The 15,576-nt window shown below is 37.0% G+C and overlaps 1 protein-coding gene and 1 long non-coding RNA gene across 21 annotated transcripts in view; one reads left to right on the top strand and one right to left on the bottom strand.

Moving 5' to 3' along the window:
• EXOC6 (exocyst complex component 6) overlaps positions 1-15,576 on the bottom strand; it is a 218,721-nt gene that overhangs the window by 88,040 nt on the left and 115,105 nt on the right. The window lies entirely within an intron of this gene.
• Positions 1-15,576, top strand: part of LOC144331200 (uncharacterized) — a 109,920-nt gene that overhangs the window by 55,503 nt on the left and 38,841 nt on the right. The window lies entirely within an intron of this gene.

Below are 15,576 nucleotides of genomic sequence, written 5' to 3'. Positions count from 1 at the left end.
CAAAGTCCAGGAAAACTGTTGTTGTTGTTGTTGTTGTTGTTTTCCGGCAGTACTCTATTTGTTTGACTGGATATAACATCTTTTCTTAGTTCCTTTCCAATCTATCACCTTTTTTTGTCTTTATGTGATAGAATACTTTATGAGATATTAATTCCTGACTTGTTCTTACAACTCTAAGAGGACCCTTAGAAGAAACAGAAGTGGAAAAACAGAAGTTGCCAAGAACACAGAAGACCACCTCTTTCTAACCCCGATTCACTGAGAGCAATTCAGTTGGACTATCACAGAAGAAATGGAATATCTGCCAGTGCTTTGAGTTTAAGAACGGGTGGAGGCAGAAGAGAAAGAGATGGAGATAGTTAATTTCTCTGAGGAGAAATAAACAACAGGAGTGATGCCAGCAAAAATAGCAGAGGGAGGATCTCCAAACATTTTCTCATTCATAGAAGTAACCAGAAAACTTATCAAAAATTATAAAAATCAACCTTTTCAGAACTCTGAAAATTACCTCAAAACTTGCAGAAATACAGGCATCATTTATTCAAGAAAAACAGCTGAATATTGGTAGAAAAAATTAGCTTTGTAGCATTTTAATATGCCCTATTTCCATTATTCTTCCTCTGTTCCAGCTCTACAGTACTCTCGAAAGACAACATTCTAAAACTCTGGTGGAAACCTAGAGCTTGCCAGCCATCAAAGCAGACAGAACAGAACTGCAGAACCTTCAAAGCCACATTCTCAGAGAATTATCATTATTTGACCTATCTGGTGGTTCCCTGGAAGACTCCATACCTGTTTACAGGGATGTCTTTATTTGACCTGAATCAGGACTGCCTAGTACAAAAAGCCTTTTCCCCAGCGGGCAGTTATCAAAAACAGTAAGAGGCAATAAGTTTAACATGGAGGATGCCTGAGATGGTAGGTAACAGCTGGGACAAACAATAGGTCAACCAAAGGGCTTAAAAGGAAAAATTGGGAAATAAAATGTCCACAGATGACTTTGAAAACCTCTACCAGATTCCTGGGAATCTAAAAGGCCACATACATAAATAGGGCTGTGTACACACTTGGGAAAGACCTAAGAAGGCTCTAAGCTCTCATTTATGGCTGACCTTGAAGCTCTGTGCAAGACAGAAATAATACAAGGTAGTGACAGGAGAAAAGGAAATTCTAGGCAGCAGTTTTATGTGATTAGCCAAAGGAAACTGTTGAAATAGCTGCAGAAGCTATGGGCTGATAAGACCCCGAAAAGCAGGGTGTAAACCATGCTAAGACTGACCAGACTCAACGTGGTGCTAGATTTAACCTGTTTCACCCAGGACTCAATGTACACTCATAACATACTCAATCACATACCCACCAGTGCCATGACAGTTTTAGGAACACTCATATTTGATGTAAAAATGGGTGGCACCACAATTCCAAAAAAAATTCCATCTTTTTCCGGGAATCATCATGAATATTTCATCCCTTGGTTAAAGAAACTCATAAAGGTAGCAGCCCCACTCCCGCTTGCGTATGACTCACTCTCTCTCTCTCTCAAGTGTGCCTGCACTCCCCTTTCTTGAATGTGTATTTTGTTTTGCAATTAAGTCTCCATACTTTCACTATTTTCTGATTCATCCTTGAATTCCTTCTCACAACAGTGTCAAGAGCCTGGACACTGGCTGGGATTGAGGTCCCAGCAGCATTTGGGGACCTCCCCCAGCCCACTGGTATCATGTGCAAGCAGGAAGTAAAAGCCAAAGCAGAATTATTAACTTCCTATCTCAGTGTTTAAGACATACCCCAACATGCACACAGAGCCCTTTGGCAAAGACTAGGGGACTCACAGGTTCCAGGCTTTTAAGCAAATCTGTATCCAATCACTAGCTGACCACTAAGCTAACCAAGCAAAGACTTCAATGGCCTCATATGACAAAGAACACAGACTTACAGACTTAATTCAGAAAGGTCACAAAACAAACAACAAATGGGAGAAACAACAAACCCTTGGGAGAGGAGAGAACTTCCAAAGTTGCCATCTTATATTATTTTAAATGTCCAGTTATCAACAAAAAATGACAAGTTAACACAAAGAAACAAAATATGACCCATACACAGGAAAAAAAGCAACCAACAGAAACTGTGAGGCAGTTCAGATGTTGAACTTATAGGACAAAAATTTAAGAACAAAAGGAAACCATATCTAAAGAACTAAAAGAAAATTATGAGAATACATCAACAAATGGGGAATATAAATATAAATTATTAAAAAGTACAATAAGTGACGCCTGTAATCCCAGCACTTTGGGAGACCGAGGCAGGCGGATTACCTGAGGTCGAGATTTCGAGACCAGCCTAGCCAACATGGTGAAACCCCATCTCTACTAAAAATACAAAAAATTAGCCAGACGTGGCAGTGGGTGCCTGTAATCCCAGCTACGTGGGAGGCTGAGGCAGAAGAATCACTTGAACCTGGGAGGCGGAGGTTACAGTGAGCCAAGATGGTGCCACTGCACTGCAGCCTGGGTGACAGAGTGAGACTTCATCTCAAAAAAAGAAAAGAAAAAAGTACAATAAGTGAAGTGAAAAAAAAAAATCACTAGGCCAGGCACAGTGGCTCACGCCTGTAATCCCAGCACTTTGGGAGGCTGAGGCGGGTGGATCATGAGGTCAGGAGATGGAGACCATTCTGGCTAACACGGTGAAACCCCATCTCTACTAAAAATACAAAAAAATTAGCCAGGTGTGTGCCTGTAGTCCCAGCTACTCGGGAGGCTGAGGCAGGAGAATGGCGTGAACCCAGGAGGTGGAGCTTGCAGTGAGACGAGATTGCGCCACTTCACTCCAGCCTGGGCAATAGAGCTAGACTCCATCTCAAAAAAAAAAAAAAAGAAAAAAGAAAAAAGAAATCGCTAAAGGAGTTCAACAGCAGATTTGAGCAGGCAGAAAAAACAGAAGACTTGATCCACAATATAAATCAACTGGATCTAACAGACATCTACTGAACGCTCCACTCAACAAGAGCAGACCACACATTATTCTGAGGTGTATAATCAAAATGTACCATTTCCACATTTTAACACTTCTTTGGCTTCCTCTCCAATTTTCACACTAACCACTTACTACTCACTGCCATGGTGGGCTGGGGAAAACCAACTATTGACAGACATCTTTCTATCTGCATGCCTGGTTTCACAGTAGGATTAGAATAAGAATTCCAAGATTATTTCTTCTCTCCCCATTCAGTGGTCCAACACAAAGCTGACATTAAGGAGAGGCACTGAGTTCAACACAGCCTCCCCTCAAATACAGAAAAAAGTTAAAATAAACATTACTTTAGATAAAACAGATATTTAAGTTAATGTTATGATAATGAATTGAAATTTTAATGAAGCACTATTAAATATGGTAGTAACAAGATGAGCTCTGACTCAAAATAGTTACTTATACAGTCATCCTCTGGTAAGAGACCGGCTCCAGGATCTCCCTCGGATACCAAAATCTGCAGATGCTGAAGTCCTTTATATAAAATGGTGTGGTATTTGCATATAATCTACATACATCCTCCTGTATACTTTAAGTAATCTCTTGATTACTTATAACACCTAACACAATGTAAATGCTATGTAAATAGTTGTCACACTGTATTGTTTAGGGTATAATGACAAGAAAAAGAAGTCTGTACATGTTCAGTACAGATGCACCACGCATCTTTTCTTCCAAATATTTTTGATCCATGATAGGCTGAATCCAAGAGGTGGAACCCATGGATATGAAAAGAAGGCAGGAAGGGTGTGTCTGTTTTCATTCACTGATGTATCCCTAGCACTGAGAACAGTGCTTGGCACATAGTAAGCAGTAGATGAGCACTTGTTAAATGAATAAAGGAAATCACCCCTGTCTTGAAAAAATTTTATAATCTAGTTGAGGATAGAAAATCCAGATAAGGATAGAAAATACAATAATCGCCCACACGCAGTGGCTCACACCTGTAATCCCAACTCTTTGGGAGGCTGAGGCGAGTGGATCACCTGATGTCAGAAGTTCGAGACCAGCCTGGCCAACGTAGTGAAACCCCGTCTCTACTAAAAATACAAAAATTAGCCAGGCTTGGTGGTGCACACCTATAATCCCAGCTACTCAGAAGGCTGAGGCATGAGAATTGCTTGAACCCGGGAGGCAGAGGTTGCAGTGAGCTGAGATCGCACCACTGCACTCCAGCCTGGGCAATAGAGTGAGACTCCATCTCAAAAAAATAAATAAATAAAAATAAAAGAATGAAAATACAATAATCATAGAATGAATAAATATTCACAAATTAATACTAACTACATGTATAGTAAAAGTATGCCAAATAAGAAGAGATCATGTTGGCTAGAAAGAGGGTTTCATGGAGGAAAAGCAACATGGTGATATGGAAAAATAGGAATCTAGAAGAAGTATTTATGTGGTGGCTGTTCCAGTTACTATTTTTGAGTTAGTGGCTTAAAATAACAAACATTTTGTTATACTCACAGGTTCTATGGGTCAGGAAATAGTGGAGATGACTTTGTACTACAGTATCTGTGACCTCAGCTGGAAAAGACTTGAAGACCAGCAATAAGACTCAACAGCTGGGGATTAGAATCATCTGGAGGCTTCCTCACTCTTATGTCTGGTACCAGGGATGGGCAGCCTTTCCATGTTGCTTGGCTACCTCAAAGCCAAGCACTTTAGTGTCTCCTCAAAGCACTCAAGTGGCTAAAGAGTAATTGGGCTTCTTACATGGCAGCACAGGGCTCCAAGTATGTGTGTTCCATGCTTGGAATAAAGGCAATAACACATTGCCTTTTATGTCCTTGCCTCAGAAGTCTAAAGTCTCAAATGATTTTTACTGTACTTTCTTGGTCAAAGCTGTCACAAGTCTGCCCAGATCAAGATAAGGGGATACAGATCCCCACTTCTCAATAAGAGAAGTGTCAAGGAATTTGTAGCCATTTAAAAAATCACCATTCCTGCTAATAATGAATAATGAAGAAATGGCTCATAAAGAAGATGGGTTAGTACTTCCATTTACTTAACAGAAAAAAACAAAAGCGGTTTGGGGAAATGGGAAGGCATCTGATTCCCACTATTTCACTTATCTTTACATCTCAAGCAAATTAACTTAATGTCTTACCTATGAAATGAGAATCATCCCCATCTCACAGGGCTGTTTTGAGCATTACACAAACTTCTATAATTAATACAAAGTACCTAACAGTACTTGGCACCCAGAAGGGGCTAAAACAAATCAGTTTTCCTACACTTACTTGTGTTTTATACCTAGTAACGCTCAATAAATGTCTTACTAAAAGAACTGTATGGAGACTATTAATACATCAGAATTCCAAGCCTTCCAAATTGCCCAAGTTGGCTTAACTTAGTGTAGTTATTTTTATGTAAGAGAGCAAAAATTGGGTATTGAACATTAACAGGATTTTTTTTTATGTAAAACTTGGCTGGGCACAGTGGTTCATGCCTATAACTCTAGCAGTTTGGGAGGCTGAAGCAGGAGGATCACTTGAGGTCAGGAGTTAAAGAACTGCCTGGGCAATATAGTGAGACTCTGTCTCTACCAAAAAATTAAAAATTTAGCTGGTCATGGTGGCTTGTGCCTATAGTCCTAACTACTCAGGAGACTGAGGTGGGAGGATCGCTTGAGCCCAGGAGTTTGAAGCTGCAGTGAACTATGATTGCGTCACTGCACTCCAGCCTGGGTGACAGAGCAAGACCTTGTCTTTAGAAAAAAAAAAAAAGTGAAACACTAACCAGTGGAAAGGGGTGTCATATTTAATATGTATAATTCATGGCAGTAACACCTACTTCTCTTTAACTTCTTTAACATTAGGGGCAGGTACCTAAGATGGTAAATGCTTATGACCTACAGAACTACAACATAACATACCTTAATGACATCATTTGTAAGTCAATTTTCTCAAAGCAATATAAAAATATTTATTTAGCATTTTGCATTTTGCCCCAGTGTTCATAATCAGTTCCCTCATTCATGTCTCACTACTTTTACTGAATCTAAGCAGATGAATATAGGTCACTACACAACTGAAGACAGGCAGTAATTCCAGAAGGCAGCTGGAAAAGAGAACCCTAAACCTCAGAACTATGTACAATCATCTCATAAATACTCAACCTGCTTCCCTTCTATCACCGGGCAAAGAAAATTGAGAATCTGATTGCTTCTATCTTCCGCTGCATTTTCTATCTGCACTCAGACCGCTACTTATTATTTCTTTTGCTTTTTTGGGATGCCTCTAATATAGGCAGGAAGAGAAGGAGATGCATAACAAGATTTTAAAAGCCAGTTTCAAGAAGCTCCCCTCCTCCAAACTTATAGAGCTAAAGTACTTGGTTAAACTTTAGATTGATATAAAACTGGCTATTTCATTAAAAGCCAAATTTAAATCCAGCTTTAATTTTTTTTTTACTTTATAGAACTTTATTAAAATTAAAAAAAAAGATGCTAGTTCACATTTTCCTAGATTTAAAAAGCAATATGGGACAATTGAAATATTAACCAAAAGTTGACGGGGTGGTAGAGACCAAATATCTAGAAATTTTTAAGTCATGAGGGAAAAAACACTATTTTTATCTGAAAGAAGAAAATTTAAAATGACAAAACCATTCACACCATCACGTGAAATAATTATAATTACATGCTTTCTAGACCACGTTTAGTGAACAAGTGGTTCAGAAAACACTACTTTCTAAAAGAAACTAAGCCAAAATAAAAGGGAAAACATAAAAATTGATGTATTGCTTTTTGGTATTGTCACTAGAACTTTGTTGATAAGTCTATGTTTCTGAGGTGACACCATGAGCAGGTTCCACTTTTCCCATAAAATATCTAAGTTAAAATAACCTTTTCTCAAGATGTTAAAAAACTTTCGGGGAAGGGTACCTAATATTTTTTAAAGTTTATTAATGCTTTCCACGGGCTATAATAGGAAGCAAATAAATCTATGTCAGGGAATCACTGGCTGTACTGTGTCAAAGAAAAATTTCAGACAGTACTCCCGAGCAGGAATACGATTAAAGTCAACACTTGAAAGGATTTTTCTAAGGACTAAGAATTCTGCTTATTTTATAATTCAGACAAATATAATCATTAGAAAACATGTGTCTGATCTTTATAGCTGCATGAACTGACTCACCACATTTTCTTTTTAAAGAAGTGGGAGCAAGGATAGAAAGAAGAGATAGAAAAGGCTTTCAATGCAACTTTTCCTGTAGTTATACGTAGGAATACACTGAATTATTTGGTAAGGTATTCCTAAGAGATGATTACTAATGATTACTAGCGATTTAGTGATTGCTAAGGAAATTAGTTAGAACTTCTTGGGGAGTTCTACAGTTGAACCCAGAATAGTCTCAATCCTTATGACCTTACCAGAAGCATTATCAACTCTTGACATCCTAAGAAGTCAGTCAGCATATCAGCTAACTCTTAAATAAAATGTAAAGATTCAGTTTATAAACAAAGTAATTAATTCGTCCTTTGTTAAGGAAATAGTGCCCTCTGGAGGCAGAAATGTATCTAGCATAATTTGAGAACTTTAAAAAAAAATTTTCAATGTGTAAGAATTAAATATACTATGAGTGGTTCCCAACCATAGGTGTGCAACAGAACCCACCTGAGGAACTTTTTAAAACATACACATGCACAAATTCCACCTAGACCTCCTGGAGCATAAACATGTATGTTCTGAATAAAAGCTAAGTAGTAATAGCTAAAGATTTTAGTAAACATCTACTATTTACTGTACATCTTCCATTCCCCCTCTTGGAATAATTTCCAAATAAGTTTTGGAAAATCGCTTTGCCCCCATTCACAGCTATTTCATTTGGGTAAGACTGAACCTACATCTAGCTCCAAGGATGGGTCTTGCTAAATTTAAGTCAATTACCGGTCCCATCCTCTTACAAAAAAATTATATAGCAGCTAGTAGAGGGAGACAGTTTCTGTTCCTTTAGATGACAGGACACGACAATGTGAGGTTTGGGACTGTGACCAGGCAGTCATTTTGCTACCAGACTGACAGAGCCTAGAGCTGCTGGGAACTGCTGGGCCACTATAAGTAGTCTGATGATAAGGCCGAAATTGCATGAAGCAGAGTTAAAAGACGGAGAGACGCTGGGTCCATGGTGACATCTACTGAGCAGTAGTGCCCTATCTTTGGACATCTCAGTGTCACTGGCCAATAATTTTTTCTTTATTATTTAGGAAAGTTTGAGTTGGTTTTTCCATCAGTTCTTGTCAATTTTCCGTTAATAACCTTGATTAATACAACTATCTTAATAGAAATATTTATTCAATATTTAAGAAAAAAGTTACATTTAATTTTGCTCATTTAGAGCAAGGGGAATATATCTATACTTTTATGGGCCTCAACTATGTAGGCAAGAGATAAAAAGTTAGAGCTATCACCATAAAGGTGTCTTCCCTAGTTAACTTCTTCCTGCTCTAATAAACAAAATTCCAATAATCCATTATCTTGACCTAAAAATTTCTAATGTTAGTTACACTGCATATAGCATCCAACTCATTATCCAATGTCACTACTAATGCAGAAGGGAAAAAGCAAATAAGACTAACCAATGTAATTTATTAATAGTATTTAGTTATGATGAAGGAAAAGGTATAATAAAATGGGCAGAGAAGTCAATTAATAAATTAAAAATTTTAAATATATATATAATTTCCATTATTTATTTTAGATGTCAATGTGGCAATAAAAAGAAGTTGTTTTATTTTTTATATTCTTGTTTTATTATTTATTTTCTTTACATTTAGTACTTTAAATCAACCAAAAAAAAAAGAGGGATTTGCTTGCTACACTTCTCATTAAATTAGCAAAAAGCACTAATTCACCTGGCTACTATTCATCAGGATTTTTCATTATATGGTATTACTGTGATTTTTAAAAAAAAAAAAATAGTATTAGGCTTTAGGATATGTATTGTGCCTTATACACATGCAAATCATGCAAATCACAGATTGCCATTTGATCAATACTCTGGGTAAAACAAAGCTCAAGATCTGCTCCATAATGAACTAAGAAATCAAAAGTTAAAAGCCATGAAAAGCTTGTATCAATTACAAGAACTGAAGTATCATAAAGTTCTAGAAATCTCTCTAAAAGATTATCTTACTGGGTACAGTGGCTCTCGCCTATAATTCCAACACTTTGGGAGGCTGAGGCAGGAGGATCACTTAAGCCCAGGAGTTTGAGACTAACAGGGGCAACATGGTGAGACTCTATCTCTACAAAAAATAAATTTTAAAAAATTGGCCAGGTAAGATGGTGCGCACCTGTAATCCCAGCTACTCAGGAGGCTGAAGTGGGAAGATCACTTGAGCCCAGGAGATCAAGGCTGCAGTGAACCATGATTTAAAAAAAAAAAAAAAAAAAAAAAAATTGCTCTTTGTAAAAAGAAATACAGTCATCACGGACTATAAGTCAGAGATTAATAATATCATAGTTCTAAAGTAGGCAGATCATAAATAGTATACTAAATGTTCTATTACAAAGGTAGGTTACTGTAAGAGTTATGTTAATTATACCAAAAACAATTTTCAGAGGGAAATCCAAAGTACTTCTTAGAGAGTTAGATAATGCAAGGTGAAGTATCAGGTAAAGCTATGGCCCAGACACAGCTGAAGATCGAAATTTAAGTGGAGGAAACTGACACTAACTGCTTCTGGAAGAAATTACATTTTCCCCCAGAATATACATTCAAAACACATGTAAACCAAACATTATTTTAAAACAAAAATAAGCATCCTTATTAACATAAGATGAATAAATATGATTTTATATTCATCTTCTGGGTCATTGTCTGAATGTCTGAATATAACTTCAGCTTTCCGCCTTCTGTGCATTGGTTTATACCAATTCTTCCTTCTCCTCATCTCTGCTGATTAAAATCTTACCCATACTCCAAACTGATACAAATACTTAAATGCCTTCAGGGTCCAGGCAGGTAACAAGAATGAGTATGGCAGGCAGGGTATTTACAGTAGGCAGGATCATTATAGAGTTTAAGTCTCATCTAAGGGTATGCAAATTCAAAACATTGAGAAAAACCACAAAACCAAATCAAACATGTCTACAGGACCAAATTCATCCGCTATTACACACTGTTGTTATTTGTTTGTAGTTATCTGCTTTTCTAGATTAAAAGAATCCTAGTGGTCAAGAACCATTCCACATCTTCCCCTCAGCAATCAGCACAGTACCACAGAAATACATTTTGGGGCCTGACAGTGGCTCACACTTGTAATCCCAGCACTTTGGGAGGCTGAAGCAAGAGGATTGCTTGAGTCCGGAGTTCGAGACCAGCCTGGGCAATACAGTGAGATCCGGTCTCTACAAAACATTTTTTTTTAAATCAGCCAGGGTGGTAGCATGGGCCTGTAGTCCTAGCTATTTGGGAGGCTGAGGTGGGAGGATTACTTAAGCCCAGGAAGTCGAGGCTGTAGTGAGCCATGGTCAAGTCACTGCACTCCAACCTGGATGACAGAGTGGGACCCTGTCTCCAAAAAAAAAAAAAAACCCATATATATATATGTCTTTTTTAACATTTTTACATTACATTATATATACATTTTTGCTCAATAAACATCATTTAACATACACCCCCAAGTGAAAAATGACACTCAGTTTAGACAGAACCATCTAAGGAATGACTGCTTTATTTACAGGACTATCTTTTGGGACACAATTAAAGCCTTACTTTAGACAAGGCAAAATATTTCATTTCTTGTTCTTTATCAAAGTAGCCTAGCGTAGAATAACCTAAATCTCTCATAGAGCCACCTGCTAATTACCTCACTTGTAGAAGGATATATGGGTTTTGAGCTATACTCAGTGTCTGGAATAATTCAAAATCCAGTCTTTGGATTATGAGATTGTCACAGGTCACTATAAACTAAATACTTCTCTAATTCTCCAATTACCTAAGTTATCTTCTTTTCCTTTTTAAAAAGTGGGTGCTACATGTTTACCTTTCTATTTTTCAGGGGCTTTTGTACCTCAAAAGTGTTCACAAATAATGACTAATGGCCTTGTGGTAGCATCTGCCACTCCTTAAGTGGTTGTTTGTCATCAGGTTTGCAAATCATCTGATATAAATAGCTTTTTAAAGTAGTCCTCAACCATTTCTCTCCATACTCTATTTCTGCTTTCCATGATCTTTGTAAGTGGCATTTGCTATAATTAACTGATTACTGATGATATTTTAAAAAAACCAGAAAGCTGAGCACTCTTATCTATGAGGATTGAGGTCTCTACATTTTGTTGATCCTCCTCTTTTGTTTACAGAACTGAAAAAATGTTTTTATTTTTCCTGTTACCTTTCATGTTTTTGGCAAAGTAGCATGTCCCTTATTTACTTTTCTATTCTATTTACGAAGGAATCTAATTACTCATTCTATTCCATATATATTTGTTATTCAATCTGCTTTTGCTTTTGGTTGTTTTCTAACTTACATTTTAGGATTTTATATCATTCAAATGTATTAAATCAGCTGTAAGCATAAAACTGCTTTATACGGTCCTCTGTAATGGGGGAAGACCAGAAAAGAAGAAGTTGGTGGTAAAGGATGACAAAAGAAATAAATGTCATATACACTGCCTTTTTAAAATGGCAATCAAATTGCATACACAATACAAGGAATTTTACAAAGGAACACTCCATCAATAAAAAAGCATATAAGTAATCAGAAGCTGACATGCAATTAATCAGTCAAGGCGTAATTTTGCAAGTGCCTTCACAAAGCAATAAATCAACTTTACATGTATAAAACAGTATAACATTTTAATTAAAATGAAAAATTTTTAAACTGCCAATAATACCTCATTAGTTCTAAATGTTTATGCCAGTTTCTGAATTTGTATATTCACAACTAAAAATTAAATAAACGTAAATTATCTTTTACTCATACGGTAATATCTCAGAAAGAGGTCACGTATCCAGTCAATAACCAGTAAGAAAGCAAAAGAAAGGTTTCTAAATAGCCAAAAGTGATACAGTTCACACACAAATAAATAAGGTGTAGTAAATTCTATCGTGGAATACCATATTGAATTCAAAATAAATAAACTACAGCTACATACAACACCACAAATGAAATACCCCAAGTCATGCTGAGTAAAAGAAGTCAGATACACAAAAAGAAGCACTCTGTGTGATTTCATTTAAATAGAACTCAGAAACAGGCAAAACTACTCTGTGCCGTTAAAAGTCAGTACTGAGAGGAAAAGAGATAGTGACAAAGGAGAGGAATGAGGAAGGCTTCTACAGTGCTAGTAATGCTTTATTTCTTCATCTCATAGTTACAAGTGTGTTCACCTTTCTTTCGCAATTTAAACAGACTATTTTTTAGAGTAGTTTTAGGTTAACAGCAAAACTGAACAGAAACTACAGAGATTTACTACATACCCCACAAATTCCAAAGTCCACAGTGTACACTGGATTCACTCATAGTGTTTTACATTCTATGGGTTTTGATGCATGTATACACAATTATATACTTCTAGAGCAATAGTTTCACTGCCCTAAACATCCTCTGAGCTTCACTTATTTACCCCTCCACCACTCCCTCACCCCTGGCTACCATTAATTTTTTTATTGTCTCCATAGCTTTCTCTTTTCCAGAATGTCACATAGTTGCAATCATACAATATGTAGCCTTTTCAGATTGGCTCCTTTCACTTAATAATATGCATTTAAGTTTCATCCATATCAACGGCTAGATAGCTCATTTCCTTTTAGTACTTAATAATATTCCATTGTCCAGATATACCAGGGTTTATTTATACATTCACCTACTGAAGGACATTTTGGTTGCTTCCAAGTTTGGGCAATTATGAATAAAGCTGCTATAAACATCCATGTATAAGTTTTTGGGTAAACCTAAGTTTTCAACTCCTTGGAATAAATACCAAGAAGCACAATTGCTGCATCATATGGTAAGACTGTGTTTCACTTTATAAGAAGCTGCCAAACGGTCTTCCAAGGAGGCTGTAGCATTTTGCATTCCCACCAGCAATGAGTAAGAGCTTCTGTTGCTCCACATCTTTGTCAGCTTTTGATGCTGTCATTGTTCTGAATTTTGGCCACTCTAATAGGTGTGTAGTGCTATCTCATTGTTGTATTAATTTGCATTTCCCTTATGATATATATATGGAACATCATTTCATATGCTTATCTGCATCTCTATCTTCTTTGCTGAGGTATATGTTAAGATCTTTGGCCCATTTTAAAATCAATAGTTCATTTTCTTCTTGTTGAGTTTTAAGAGTTATTTGCATATTTCAGACAAGAGTCCTTTACCAGATAAGTCTTTTGCAAATATTTTCTCCCAATTTTGTGGCTTGTCTTCTCATTCTGTTGACACGGTCTTTCATAGAATAGAAGTCTAAATTTTTAATGAAGTTCAGTTTATCAATGATTTCTATCATGGATTGTTCCTTTGGGGAACAATCAAGACTAAAAAGTCATTGCCCCACCCAAGGTCATCTAGATTTTCTCCTATGTTATCTTCTAGGGGTTTTATCAATTTGCATTTTACATATAGATCTGTGAAACATTTTGAGTCAGTTTTTGTGAAGGGTATAAGGTCTGGTCTAGATTCATTTTTCTGCATGTGGATGTCCAGTTGTTCCAGCACTATTTGCTGAAAAAACTATCTTTGCTACATTTTATTACCTTTGCTCCTTTGTCAAAATTCAGTTGACTATATTTATGTGGGTCTATTTCTGGGGTCTTTAATCTGTTCCATTAATCTATTTGTCTGTTGTTTGTCCAATACCACATCTTATTTATTACTACAACTTTGTTTTGTTTTGTTTTGTTTTTGAGACGGAGTTTCACTCTGTCGCCAGGCTGGAGTGCAGTGGTACGATCTCGGCTCACTGCAACGTCTGCCTCCCAGGTTCAAGCGATTCTCCTGCGTCGGCCTCCCGAGTAGCTGGGATTACATGTGCACACCACCACACCCAGCTAATTTTTGTATTTTTAGTAGAGACAGGGTTACACCATGTTGGCCAGGATGGTCTTGATCTCTTGACCTCATGATCTGCCCACCTCGGCCTCCCAAAGTGCTGGGATTACAGGTGTTAGCCACGGCACCCAGCCTCATTACTACAGCTGTATAGAAAGTCTTGAAGATGGGTAGTATCAGTCCTCCAACTTTGTTCTTCTTCAATACTCTGTTGGTTCTTCTGGGTCTTCTGTCTCCATATAAAGTTAAAGATCACTTTGTCAACATCCACAGAAAAACTTGCTGGGATATTAACAGGGAATATATTAAATCTGTAGATCAAGTTGGGGAGAACTGACATGTACCATGTCCTTGCTCCATAGGAAGAGAATTTCAAGCCCTTAAAGACAATTTACTACTGTCACTTCAGCCACAATCCTGAAAAGCTTCGCTACATAGTTATTAGCAGACAAAAAGAAAAAAAAAAAAAGCAAGTTAGAAAAAGAATCAGAAGTGCATTTCTTCTAGGCATTGACAGTTGCAATTACTGCCAGGACTCAAAAGAAAAGTCTTCAGAGTAGCAGGCTGGAAGAGCTCCTTGGAGTCAAGTTAAAGATCCCTGACGCCAAAGAGAAACAACTGGACTATTTCTCTACCACACAAGTTAGAAAGGGGATGGTATTTCCGTTTTTTTCATCTATATTGATGCAAATTTTTCCAGTTAAGAGAAGTCTTATATTAGCTTTAAGTAGCTCTCTATTTGGGTCTGAGTTACTTTCAAAAAGCTGAGGTACTGCTTGAGGGTAGGAACTACTTAATGAACTTCTTTTATGTCACTTACAGAGTTAGCAAACAAGTTAACAAAACTGTCTATACACTATTTCATAACCTAAATATATATGACACAAGATCAGGCAGTTTGTGTGTGCATACGTAGTTTTTGGAAGGGAAGCAAATGGAGGTATAGGTATCATTAAGTGCTTGTTTCCAGAATCATTAAGCAATCAAATAGAAATATGTTTTCTAGGGTCACTGAACTGAAAAAAAAATCAGGCTAATAGGCTAAATAATCCAATCAAATGTCTACAGTCAAGACTGTACTTCAATCGTTTCTGTGAAAGAGGCAACAGACTATTCACTGTGAATGGAAATTCCCCAGTGTCCCTCAGTAATTCACTTTAATATTGATTTAACAATCCTCCCTGTTGAAGTACTTCCCCTTATCACATTTTGAGACAAATTCCTCTTGAAACAGACCAAAAGATAGAACTGAAAAATACTTGACCTTCAAATATTAAGATGAAAACAGCTCTTGCTCACATATTAGAAAACAGAAAAGCATTTACTGAGTTCTGTGTGAAAACAAAACGAACAAATAAACAACAAAAAACAAAGATGCTTCGCTATTTACAGAGCAGAACTTGATTTCCAAGGAAATCCACCAAGGAGTATGCAATGACAGTTGTGGTTTCAACTCTGGAATGATGAACCAGAGCTAACATTTCTAAACATTCTTTCCCAACAGGCAGATTTTGAGAAATACAGTTCCAAGATCCCCTAATCTAAGA

This window comes from Macaca mulatta, chromosome 9 (assembly GCF_049350105.2).
Source record: "Macaca mulatta isolate MMU2019108-1 chromosome 9, T2T-MMU8v2.0, whole genome shotgun sequence".
Lineage (NCBI taxonomy): Eukaryota > Metazoa > Chordata > Mammalia > Primates > Cercopithecidae > Macaca > Macaca mulatta.
This window is presented reverse-complemented; position numbering and strand designations above follow the sequence as displayed.